At 35.2% G+C, this 14237-nt stretch overlaps 1 protein-coding gene across 2 annotated transcripts in view; it reads left to right on the top strand.

Moving 5' to 3' along the window:
- Nucleotides 1-230: 230 nt before the first annotated feature.
- The window catches only part of corn (microtubule-binding protein cornetto), a 28371-nt gene continuing 14364 nt past the window's right edge, over nucleotides 231-14237 (top strand). Inside the window, exon 1 of one of the 2 annotated variants that reach the window (XM_076409913.1) lies at nucleotides 231-554. The gene's annotated coding sequence lies outside the window, so the exon portion shown is untranslated. The remainder of the gene's footprint in view (nucleotides 555-14237) is intronic. The other variant, XM_076409911.1, reaches the window with a different exon arrangement.

Genomic DNA, 14237 nt, shown 5'->3' with positions numbered 1-14237 from the left:
CGGAGATCTTTTAATTGTAGTAAAAATAATTGCTTAATATGCCCGAACATAAGTTATTCTATGAGGCAATTGAAGAAAAATATAAGGTGTTATATATTTTATTATGTTTTTGACAAATAGTTGCTAAATTTTCTTATTAGTTCGGTTTTGTTTATTTTAAATTTTGACAGATTCAACCGTACGCTAATGAGTGTAAAAATTCGATTTCCCACTAAGGCTGTTCCCCGACTGGATCCGTTAAGATTCGCTAGGAAGGCGCTCGTTCAATTCAAAACAATCCCGTGGTGGACGTGCTGTGCCGCATACTAAACTCCTTTTAGTTTTTTTTGTTATTTTTTTACCGGTATAGCGCACTGCAAAGCTTCGGCCGTTCAATTCACTTTTTTTTATTTCGGAAATTAATTTAAATTCAGGACCGACGTTTGAATAAAGGACAGCGGATATAAACAAGTGATTGTGAATTGTTTCTACAACACTGCGAAGGGTTGGTTTGCCGTTACGTTACGGACTTGTTAGGAGGGTTCTTGGTGGAGAAAAACAAGGGTAGATCGCTGGTAAGTTCGTCGAATGTTGAAATAATTCAGGACGTATACAGTAACAAATAAATAGATGTTTTTACTGCTGTCATAGTTACCTAGTATTCTCAGCGGTTTGTCGTTTTAAAGAGTCAATAAAAATTGAAATAAAACAGGAACACTGAAGACGAAACCGTTGTCTTTACCCTTTTTGAGTGGTTTTTCGTGTTTTCCGGATTTATCGAGTTAAAATTGACGTTTAATTGGCAAATTCTCCTGATAAATTAAACTAGGTACCTTTTATTTTAGATATTTTTAATATGCTTGTTACAATCGATTACTAAGCGATGGGAAACTGAGCGAAATATTATTTGAGTTAGGAGTTATTTGTTTAAATAATTACCAGCCTACTTTTCCAAACAGAATCCCATGTTTTTTTTTTCGTAAAACGTCAATTATTATCTTAGTATTTCATATTTATTACCCAGGTTTAAAATGTTAGGTTGTATTTTAATTAATTGAATCAACTATGGTGAATAAAGTGAACTAATTTAAGATTGTTAAATATAAATTAATGGCCGATCCAAGATACTATTTTAAAAAATGATGTTTTAACAAATTTTCGATATTATAAGAGTGACATGCATCAGATTAAAACAGGGCCATTTTTAGCGATATTTTAAAAACCAGAAATTCTTTCAATAGGGTTTTTAGCTCTAGAAAAATTTTTCTCCCTTGTTTTTTTCTAGTAAGAGCATCCACCATATCATCGTAAAATGTTGTTGTCACTGTGTGTAATATTTTCGACACTACATAGTTGAAGAGACTATATCATATAGGAAATTAGCAGCTTTGAACTATAGATTATTTACTACAAAATTGGTGTTATTGCTTCTATTGAGAATTTGGTAATATTTCCATATTATTTTTTCTCCATTGCTTTTTCTAGTAAAGATATCCACCACTTCATCACAAAATATTGTTGTCAACTGTGTGTAATATTTTCTGCGCTCTAGAATTGGAGTTATTGCTTCTTATGAAAATTTAGTAGCTTGAGTTCTAGACTTCATACAGTTTCTTCACTGCTGAATTGGAGTGGTTATTTCATACGAAAATTTAGTAGCTCTGGTCTACAGACCGTTTTTCTTCATTGATTTTTTTAACAGAGCATCCACTATATCATCGCAAAATATTGTTGTCTCACTGTGTGTAATATTTTCTCCACTTTAGAATTGGACTTATTGCTTCTTATACAAATTTAGTAGTTTTGAGTTTTAGACTACACGCTGTTTCTTCACTACAGAATTGAATTGACTATTTCATATTAGGACTTAGTACCTGTGAATTACAGATTACTTTTCCTCATTGCTTTCTTCTAAGAAGAACATCCACCATATCATGGCAAAATATTGTTGCCCCACTGTGCGTAATATTTTCTCCGCTGTTGAATTGAAGTTATTGTTTGTTATGAAAATTCAGCAGCTTTGAATTCTAGGCTTCCCACAGTTTCTTCACTGCAGAATTCGAGTGGTTATTACATATGGAAATTTAGTAGCTCTAGACTACAGACGGTTTTTCTCCATTGCTTTGCTCTAGTAAGCGCACCCACCATACCACCGCAAAATATTGTCCCACTGCATAAAAGTTAATGCTTTATACAGGGGATCAAGAAGAATCAGGAATGCTAATCGTATTACCGATTATGTTTTGAATAATTTATATCGTGACACCTGTCGAAGATAAATAAAATGATGCCATAATATCAATTTCTTGGACGTATATTGTGAAAATAGCCAACCAGGAGAAGAACCGAACTAGCATGACCATTAGCGAACATGCGATCCGCAATTTATGTTTTTTACTCTTTTATCCGACGTAGTAATATCATAGTAATGACAGTAAAATACTGCTAGGCAATTTTTCTTTCTTTCAGAAAGATTACATAGCAATTTCGCGAACGTTTTTAAAACTACACTAATTATAGGCCGCTCGTCCTAACTTTTATTGTATTGTCCCACTGCACGCTTTTTCTCTATTAAGAAATTCTCTCCTATATATAAAACAAACTCTTTTATTATTTAAACTATTTGTTACGGTCTCTCTCTCTCTCTCTCTCGCACTCTCCGTCTCTGCATGTGTGTGCTGCTAACTGAGCTTCTGCGAACGGGTCCGGAGATTCGCTGAAAAAACTACCGGCGACCCAGTGGGAGGCTGCAGTTATATATTCATTCTTGGAGCTTTTACTTTTCACGCGACAGTGCGGACTGAGTCATTCTCTCTCTCGATTCGTGAAGTGAACCCTGGCCGGTGACCTTGACCGATTAGAAGGGGGGAGGGGTGAGGCCGTTTTATTTTATTACCGGCCATGTGTTCTGGTGTAGCAACTGACAAAGACGTCGGCATTGTCTCGGCTCCTGTGTCAGAAGACGTAATTTTATATTTGTCCGCTCCAGTTTTGTCTAGAGGTTTTTTTTCTCGTTCGTCAAATAGTCTAGATGTATGGGAAGTGCCTTTATCTATAACTGTATTGTGATAAGAAACCCACAAAAGTAAAGATAGCGGTATATGAATGTATATAAAGGGATGAACACCATTTGCTTTTAAAAGAACATGTTGCCGGTTTCATTGGAGCAGCAGTCAAGGCGACAGAAGGTTCCGCAGATGCAAATTCTGCTGGAGCATGGACATATTGTATTACTATATGTTTGTGATTGTAACTGTAAATGTCCTTATAGGCAACAGTAAAAAATCCGACAAGGAATCACCATCCCAGTCACGCCAGTAACCAGGCTGGGTAAGACCGGATGATCTGGGATGGTCTCTAAGTTGGTCACTGGCCAGTCGGTAGGCTTAATGCCGAGAACCATGGTTCGAAGTCCACGTTAAACTGTCGGTCAACTTATTCGATGGCTCTTGCAGCAAACTGCTTTTGGATTTTTTTTTGACCGATATATCGATATTTTTCAATATTTTCTCAAAAAAATTAAGTATGTTTATTTTTATCTTCTTGTGACTATATGACTTCTATGTGACTTGAATTTTGGATGAAAACGGGCGAAACATTTGTTTTGGTCAGCGAGATCTATTGGTGAAAAGGCAAAGTGTCACTCTAAACAACCCTAACTATGAAATCCGACAGTTTTGACATTTCTCTGCATACAATAACAGTTAATAATTAATACTAACTATATATATTATTAAGTTCTTCAGGGTATATACATGGTAATCATGGATCGAAAAAATTCAATGAAAACCAATTAAAAACCTAGCCCAAACTCTGAAAAACCTTTGAGACAGCTTAGCAATTGATGAATCGACAGTTTACAGATGTTTACAAGCTATGGGAAGGGTCAAACGGCGGCGGAAATAGCTACCACACGAATTAACTAAAAATTCCATTCCGAACTGTTTTACAATGTGCTAATGAAAGGTGGATAATGAATGTTTTTAAAAAATGATCAAAATCCATGCAAGCACCTAATACAAATAATTCCATATACGAAAAAAATGGCACTCTATTATCTGCTCCGAAGAGATTGCATTAAATTTAACCTACATAGACGAACTAGCGAGAATTGATGTTATATTTCGACTGACTGTTACATAATAAGACGCCGAATATTAATATTTTTTAGTTAATATAAAGCAATTAACGTGGTACCACTTTCGCTTTCGTTTTAACTGACAGACGTTAGCGGTCAGAAGATTACTCATCCGCTTCCAGTCCGAGCAAAGTGTTTTATCGAAGTTAGAGACCGACGAAAATGTACATTCAGTCCAATGCTATCTGCACGTTGTGGTTTGATTTCCTTCCAGGAAAACATTTATTATTTCTGAAATATTAATTTTAATTCTGTTATTATTTCAAAAAATTAAAATTTAAATAGGTTTTCACTGTTTAAATCCTGGATCTAACTAATAAAACACAAATTACCTAGGATCTTAGGATTCTTGTATATCTGGAACATTTTTTTTCTTTGAACATTTCTTCAGAATAGCCAGGGGTCTCTGAATATCAGCTTTGGACTATACGGTGGGCGAGAAAACAATTGAATAGACTCGTAACACGATGTATTGATTTTCAACAAAAGCGCACTAAAACTATTACAATTTATTAACATTAAAATAAAAGTCAGATTGTTTTATTAAGACTACGAGATTGCGTTTAGGAAGGTTAGAAAGCATCATCTATACGTCAGGCTCCGGACTGAATTCAAGCTACTGATATGATATTTCAGGGTTTATAGATATAATAATATAGAAATAACTTTACGGGTAAATAAAAACATTGCGACGACAGTAAACAGTACGATGACATTTGGCAGTTGAGCCGTCTATGACATTTGGCAATAATATTACAGTTGACAATGATCTGACAATTGACAGTTATTAGAATTTATAATGCCACACCAAATTTAAGTTTTCGTTTATTTTGACTCTAACAACAAAATACTAATGTAAATAAAATAATGAAATAAAAATTAGGTTACAAAATATAATTTGTTTTAACATTATAATACATCTAATGCATATTTATTGAGACTTATACCACAGTTAATTAAACAGTCACAATAGTTTGTAGGTTAGAGTTGTTTTATTATATTTACATTGACATATGAGAACGGTGTCGATCAGTACTAACACAAATCGAATTTTCATCAGACCTCATTCTGTCTGTGAAGGACTGTAGAATAGGTTTAGGAAGGTTAGAGGTGGCGTTACCTATATATTAGGCCTACTTCTTTGTATATATTAGCCTGTTCTTTTTACGGTCAAATTTTCATTTTGTACTCAATCAAACTTATGATATAATATTTTACGGAGATTTATAGACATAATAATCTAGAAATAACTTTATGGGTAAATAAAAACTATAAAATACAAGTTCTGTATAGAGTAATATTTTCATAAAGAATATAGCGTGTTATAAAGAATAATATAGTATCATATACACTATCAGGGAGAGTTTACTTTCCACTAATAGTATTTTTAATTAAATTACATCATATTTCTTGTTATATTCTTTGTTATTAAAACCGCAGAATTAAATTAACCAAACAACTGTTTCTTATTTAATTAAAAACTATAAAATTCCGCAGTGAAAATTGATGTTTTACCAACTTTTTTAAAATATATTTCAGTGAAATTTAAATGACCACTGAGTGCTCATAAAAAAAGTAATTACTAATTAGAAATTATTAATTAACTTCCTCGGGCAGTAAAAATAAATAAGGCGTTTATTAAGGTTTCTAAAGAGATGCGGCCGACTCGAGTAAAAGTGGCGAAAAAAAAAGACGACCGAAAGGTCAGATTTTATTGGCTTTGTTCTCGATTGTTTCTTCGAACTCTTGAAGGAAAACAAAACGGCATCGAAACGAAAACAGATGTATTTCGAATTGGCCGATTGGAGCGGATGCAGTGGCGAAGTGTCTGACGGGCCGTGGCTATTTTTAAGAGGTGGATGATGTTGCAAAGTCGCCTGGATCGCGGCGCGGCATTCTTGAAATAACCTGGACGAAGACGACGAACATTTTTGACATATCATTTTAATTTCCCTCATTTCTATCTTTAACGTGTGACATATATAGTAGTCGGAGTAGAGTTTGATTTGTAGGTTAGCGAATGGTTAAGGTTCTTGACAAAATAACGTCAACTGGGTTTATCTATATTGGATTGTCATAAATTGAAAAGTATTTTGAATTCCAAAATTGACAAATAAATCAAAGGTAACTAGATTTTTTTATATTTTAGTGGTAAGTTGTATTTTGATTGTTGACACATGAGTATTGACGGTTTGGATTTGACATACAAGTCTAGGATAACTAGAACCTAGAATCACTAATACTAGATGTCAACTAGATTTTTGTGATTTTATCATGTTTTTTTTTATTCAACGGTCATTTATGCGTATTTTCATCACTGTCGCATAAGAGTATTGATAATGTATCTTAATTTTAAACTATAAGGTATTTTGGGTACCAACCAAAAAACGTCAGCTGTCAATTAAAAGTTGTTTTTGGCGTTTAAGAGAGATATACAAATATAAAGTAACTATATGTTTTTTAAAGACGTGTTCTGACATTTGTCATGTGACTTATACATCAAACTAAATGAAATTTTTGTGATTTTATGATGTTTTGTTTTTTTTTCAATGTCCCTCTGTTTAGTCGAGTTGATATCATCGCTATAAAATTAAAGGTACTTAATAATCCGGGAACACCGCGAGTGTTTCGAATGAAATACCGATGTAGTTAGTACCTGATTGGCAGAAATAAAATTAATTACGCAACGCCTTCAAGGAAATAACCGGTTTCGTGGACAGGAAGAGCCTATTGCGACATTATCAATAAATTATTCCGGTCTCCTATTGTGTCCTTTAACAACGGGCACATAATCGATCGTACTGGCTGAATAATCGATCCGATCGACTGGTAGTTGATTCACCGTTAGCTTGCGCGAGAAAAATCGCCGATGGTCAACATCAACGAAGGGGGATCCGAACAACAACAACAACAACGCAAACAAAAGCGCGGTACTCCGTGTACATTGTACGGAGACCCAACTGAAAAGCCCATATGTCGGCCATATGCCCGAGTTATGCCACCAATCAGAGAGCTCGGTACGGCACGGAGGCTGCTGTGTAGTCGGTATAAAATAATAATACTATTAACCCCATTCAGATCGTATTAAAAGGTCGAACAATGCAGAAAGTTGTCATGCCAGCGACTACCTTTTAGGAAATTGAACAATGTGGAGTCCAGAAATGCTATTAGCATATGTAGTATAAGGAAAATTTGAGTACGATTTATTAATATCGCACCGGACTTTTTATTACAATAGAGAAACAATTTTATTTAATTTTATCAAATAAATTATCAATCTCCCATTAAATATGAAAATAAATACTTTTTATTTACTGATTTTATTTCTATTGCGCTTGTTTACATACACATTGATTGTTAACTAATATCGTCATTGAGAGACGGATCATAGACTGTACAATGACATCTGGCTGTTGAGCTTTTTATGATATTAGGCGATCAAATTTCAATTGATAATATTGTGACTGTTGGCAAATATTTAATAATATAATCATGAGGGATTCTATGACAGTTGCAGTTTTGATTGACAATATTTTGATATTTAACAGTTGAGCAGTCTATGACATTTAGTAAAAAAAATTACAGTTGACAATATTGTGACAGTTGACAGTAAATTCATAAAACAATGACAATGAGCATTTCTATGACACTTACTGTTGTGTTTGACAGTTTGACATTTGACAATAATATAACAATTGACATTGCGGTGACAGTAATCAATACCATGACAGTTGACAGTCATCTAATGATACAATGACAATGAACATTTCTCCGTCGCAGCTACTGTTTCGATTGACAGTACTTTGACATATGACAGTTGAGTAATTCATAACATTTAGCAGTCATCTAATGATATAATGACAATGAACATTTCTCTGTGGCAGCTACTGTTTCGATTGACAGTATTTTGACATTTGACACTAATATAACAATTGAAATTGCGGTGACAGTAATCAAAACCATGACATTTGACAGTTGAGCAATAAAATTACAGTTGACAATATTATGAAAGTTGACAGTAATTTGATATTACAATAACAATGAACATTTCAATGACAGCTGATGTTGTGATTGACAGTATTTTGCCATTTGGCAGTACTATAGCAATTGACAGGAGGCTACAGTAATGTACGATGACCAGTTGACAGTCTATGACTGCCATTAATTACAATAAAACAGTTTACAGTTTACAATGTTGTGATAGTTGACAACACATCGTCATTTTGACACATAATTTGACATTTAACAGTTGACAGTACGTTCTGGCAAAATGTTCAATAAAATTCGACTGAACAACAATTTACATCACATAAGAACGAACATTTCAAAATTATTTACAAATGAATGTAACTAAACGTACAACTATTAATGTACAAATTAATTGAAGCCTTTTAAATCTAGATTAAAAATTATTTGATAACAATAAGAACTTTCCTGTATTTAAACAAGGAAGTTACCATATCGGTCGGACTCTCTCACAAATGAATGGTTCTTTCATTAGATCGCCGAAAGATAAAACCGGAAAAAATCACCACTTAATAAACTCAACGCATTAGCTAGATTAAAATCTCACCGGCTGGTATTAATTCAAATAGGATCGGGAGGCTCGTTCTCTGTTTCTTTCTAGTTATGCGGATCTTTTCGCATACAGTTTTACGTAATTCCGCTTTCCGTTTTTCCTTCGAGCAACTCGGGTCATATTAATCCGATCCGATAAAAATTCTTTATTAACGAACCGCTAACGAGCCACGGTTTTGGAAAAAGGAATCACCCGACCGTGTTCCTATCGACAGGTTTTCTTCCGTTAGGAATATTTCACGGCTGTCACTCTTCGCGGTGAAATTTCTTTTATCCACTACGCTACCGGGACGAATTTTCTTAAAACCTACAAAGAAAGGCAGCAAACTAGATCGAGCTAGCCCAGTTTTTATTTGTGTTAAAAAATATTTAGTTGTTATTGTCTGGTACGTCAAATATAATTTACTGTTGAAATATGACATTTAAAGAGATAAACGTAATTAATAATAAAACAAGATAATTTACCTTAGTTTATGTATATAGACATCAATTATTTTTATCAGTGTGTCAGCTATCATTTAAAAGTTTTATTGACGTCCGTAACTTGACGGCCGGTAAAAACAGTAACTGTAGCCAACTCTAAATGAACTAAATATTAAGCATTTTTCGCCTGTTTTTTTACATTTTCTGAATATATAAATGAGTGTCAATTAATTCATCGAACTTAATTACTGTACATTTTCATATTTCACATTATGTTGTATTTTGATCATTGAAACTAAATTACGAACTATTATTGAAAAGTCGTTTTGGCGGTGGAAACTTGAAAATTTTATGTATTTTAAATTGGATTGCATGGGAATTGTCTTAAGCATAAATCTTATCCGGAGAAATGTCAATGGTCAATGAATTCGTATTTTGACACTTGAGATTGAGATATCGAGGTTAACTACCGCAGATTTTTTGTTTCATATTTCTATTTTAACTATTATTGAAGAGTTGTTTTGACAGTTGAAACTTGACAGACAAGTGTCATAACACCAAGGACAACTAGATTTTTACACATGACATTTCAAAATAATAACAATACTGACTGTATTGAGGTGAACCTGGTAGATGGCGCTCGAAGGACATCAATCACATTCCACCTGCTTGCGTTTGGGTTTCGCAATCGGCCCGGCCCTATCGGAAAAATGTAAAGCTTGCGTAACTATGATTGCGAAGCCGAAGAATCGCATGACCTATAGAGTCAGTGTCCTGACCAAGCCTATTTCTGTCTGCGTTGTTAAATTAAAACTTTATTATTGTTTTAACGGCGAGCGGACACGCACACGCCTCAATACAGATGTTGGACCAGCGTCGGTACAAACGGCCAATGCACACACGCGTAATTATAGACGTTTTATTTCGTTTTCGTCGGTGCACGTGTCGTACGCGAAATAATCCGGAAATTTCACGGCGATATCATTCGCCCGGTAGTAAAACGGACGGTCCCAGGACCTCCGATCGTTTAAAGTGTGCTTTATGCCCGCGGAAAACTAACATCGGAAAGTTATTTTCGATGGTGGTCGTTCCCCTTCGCATTCACCAGATTATTTAAAAAAAACTAACATCAATTTGCGTCCTTTGAGTAGAAGATTACGTACAATTGGGTTGAACAATACGAGGGTCACGATTTATATTTCGGAAATAGCTGCGAATATATTTTTTATTGTTCTTCAAAGTACTCGCCACGATGATCGATACACTTTTGCATACGCTTAAACCAATTTTCAAAGTATTTATTCCATTCCGAATGAAGTATCTTCAAAACACGATTTTTGAACGCTTCAATAGCCTCTTAGGGCGATGAAAATCGTTGACCACGCCGGTTATTCTTCACGGATGGAAACAAAAAGAAGTCATTAGGTACCAAATCAGGGCTATATAGCGGATGACCCATCAACTCGATGTTTTGAGTGCTCAAATAGTCTCTTGTTTGAACCGATGTGTGAGAGCTCGCATTGTTATGATGAAGAACAATCCGGCGTCTCTTGTTTGTATTTACTTATTTCACCGAAGACTTCTGCACTCGTGTTGTGATAATTCGTAAACAATCATGGCACGAAAATGTTCACGATTCAGTTCCATTTTTTGCGGAGACGAAACTGTCAACTAAATATAAAATAACTAAATAGTATCTGTGTGACAAAATGCTCTGAGTACATGTATCGTCAAAAATGTCAAAGTTTACGATGGAACCGTCAGATGGACTCATATGACAACAGTGTTGCCAATTGTATAGTTGGTAATTTTGTTATATTTGATAGATAGTAGACAGTAGAAATTGACACAATACTATATCATCAAACAATCATGTTTCAATGGACAGTTTTATGACATTTGATATTACAGTAATAAGTCACATTGCAGTTGAAAAGTTGACAGTTCACGGCACTGTGAGAATTTTCGGAACTATAACATGATAATTATTGTTTCAACTGACAATCTATGTCACTTAATTATTACAATTGACAGTTGAGCGTTCTATAATAATTCAGAGACAGTTTATAATGGATATTTTGATTGTTTTGTGTCTGTCTGCCCTCCTATTTTATTTTTTGTCCCAAGGTTCCTGTGTCTGATACAACTGAACTTTACTATTTAATTTTTTGCTATCAAGGCTACCTCTTAATTTTCAATTAAAAATCCACGTTATATGTTACACCTTAATTTTTTATCCGTATACTAGTGCAGATAGAAAGCAAAAAAATACGATTCAAAAACTTATATAATTCGGATTAGTAATAATAAGATTAATGAATGTATTTTCTTCCTTGTGAGAATTTTCAACAATCACACGCAAGAAAAGAGTTATATATTTACGCTGGTGAATAGAACAATACTTATCAAGACGTGTAGTTTCACCGGCGTATAGTAGTACTTTCTTCGAATTGTTTGTTTTTCGTCTATGATGTGAAATAGGTGGAACATAGTTCTTGTTATAATCGATATCAAATATTTACAACTCTTCGTACGTACTTCGAACGCTAGCCTGCATCCGGTCGTTGAGATAACGCGTTGATACACAAACATAAAAGATCATTGTTATACAGATGGCGGTACGTTTGGTAAATCGAGTAGAATGTCTTAATGCGATGAATGTGTGGCTTTGTATGTTTAAGATTTTAGCCGAATATTTTCTCGTATATCAATTGTTTCATGTTAAAAATTTAACTTTCATTACTGCAAATTTAGTACGCATTTCTTGGCCTACTAGGAAAAAGGAAACAAACAATTTTTTAATTTTGTTTTAATTTAAATATGCCAACACGTGAGATGACCTGGTTCTGAGATATTTCGTTTGAAGTTTGCTATTGTGCAAAATTCTATTCTAATTTGTTTAATTAATATAAATAATGTATTACTACTGTACTGTTGTACTTGCATTAATACACAAGCAAGGCGATTACAGTTAGAGATTATTATTTAAAGTTAGAGTAATACTTATACACAAAACAATTTCGTGTGGTTTTGTTTGATTCAATCTTCTGATCTCCTGGATGTTGTCTACTAACTGTATTACTTCCACGTTGCTGCGATTTAGCAACCCTATTTCATATTTTAAGCCGAGATCTTGGATCAATTCGTACATTGGTAATTAATCGCAGAACTTTGTTTTGGGTGCGTTGGATTACTAGTTGGTTTGATGTTTTAGCGCAAGCCCATATGTCCAAATTGGCTTTATGATTGATTGATTGAATCTCATTGATTTTATGTCAAGTTGAGGGTATCTTTCGACTAACCAGTACAGTTGCTTAACTTTTTGTCTAACATGATGTTTCCAATTTAACCTATCACCGAGATGCATGCTGAGGTATTTAGGTGATTCTGCTTGAGGAATCTGGTATACGTCAAGTGATATAATTAGGTTTTTGTCATTTCGCCGTAAGGCAAAATTAACATGGACAGGTTTCGAGCTATTAAGCTTTATTTTCCAGTATCTAGTTCATTTGTAGATCTTATTAAGGGCTACTTGTACTCTTTTTACAGTCTGAGACCGAAATATATCTTTTGCCATGGCAACTGTGTCGCCGGAAAATGTTCCAAGTACTGTTTCTTTTGTTGTTGGGACATCAGCAGTTTAGAGTAGATACATGAGTGGCCCCAAGACACTACCCTGTGGAACTGCAACTGAAATAGGTTTCAGACAAAAAATTGAGACGTGTATTTTTCTTGGACGCGTTTATTAATGAATTTATTGTTGATATTGAGTTCTATTAAGAATAATTAATTATTTTTAGAGGCCCTTACGTGATAATCGATATCTGTCTGTCACGTTTTGTTCTATTTTCAGTTCAACCTTCGCATTGAGAACCGATATCGATCATAGACGGTAAGGGTCGGGGAAGGATAATGGAAAATATTGGAAAATTGTTAAACCTTTTTCCGGGACGTCACCGCCTTTACCTCGCCCATCGCCGCTCCGCATACCGTATTTTCAACGCCCGTTTGTGACGTAACGTTGTCATGATACAATTTTGAGGAAGACACGTTTAAAATAGAGATAATGGGACAATGCGAGCTGTCTTGGTTTTTTGTTGATTCAAGTGGTTAATTGTCAGGGTTCCAGGAAAATATTTATGTTTTTACGGTGGTTTTGATATGATTGAAGAGGTTTTGTTTATTGTTCGTACTTGGATTTGTAAGAAACACATTTTTAATTTACAAGGGCGGTCTGATAAGTACTTAGCAATATCGGTCGATTCTTGTTTTTGGAAGGGAGATCCCGCAGCGTAATCAAAGAGCGCCTGGGTGCTGTGCACGCTGAGTCTTCTCCTTCGATGGCGACCGCCAATAATTGGTTTAACAAGTTTCAGCGTGGTCGCACGTTGGTTTTCGATGACCCGCGCTCAGGGGCCGCGAAAATAACTACCATGGAGGATAACATGACAAAAATCCACGATCTCGTATTGGGAGACTGCCGATTGAAGGTCCGCGAGATCTTAAAAGACCACGTGGGTCATATTCTGCACCAGATACACTTCATAACAGTGTTTGACGCTGTTTAAGAGCAATTCGAAGGAATTTCTGCGTCGATTCGTGACCGTCGGCGAAACATAAATCCACTGGTACACAACAGAGACCAAGTCGAAACAGTTTACTTCACCCGGTAAACATGCTCCGAAGAAGGCGATAACTGTGTTATCGACCGGAAAGGTGATGACTTCCGTTTTCTGGGTTCACATCGACTAACTGGAGGAGGGCAAAATGGTCACTGGTCTGTACTATGGCCAATTATTGCCGAATTGCAGAAAAACGACCTCATTTGACAAAGAAAAAAGGGCTCTTCTACCATGACTAAGCACCAGGTCACCACCGCATTTGCCACGGTCAAATTGGTCGAATTGGCTTACGAACTGCTGCCCAGCTACCGTATTCTCCATTTGTGGCCGTGTGCGACTTACGAAGGTAGAAATTTGAGTCGAATGAGGAGGTCATCGCCGCCACGGAGGCTCACTTTACAGACCTCGAAAAAACGTATTTTTCAAACATGTCGAAGAAGATGGAGCATAGCTGGGTCAAGTGTTGAGACGTTGAGAAATAAATCACTTCTTTTCCA

This window comes from Rhynchophorus ferrugineus, unplaced genomic scaffold, assembly GCF_030347505.1.
Source record: "Rhynchophorus ferrugineus isolate W39M unplaced genomic scaffold, kcgeb_rfMv2 rfM7, whole genome shotgun sequence".
In the NCBI taxonomy this organism is placed as follows: domain Eukaryota; kingdom Metazoa; phylum Arthropoda; class Insecta; order Coleoptera; family Curculionidae; genus Rhynchophorus; species Rhynchophorus ferrugineus.
The sequence above is the reverse complement of the archived record's forward strand: the minus strand, read 5'-3'. Positions and strand labels throughout refer to the sequence as shown.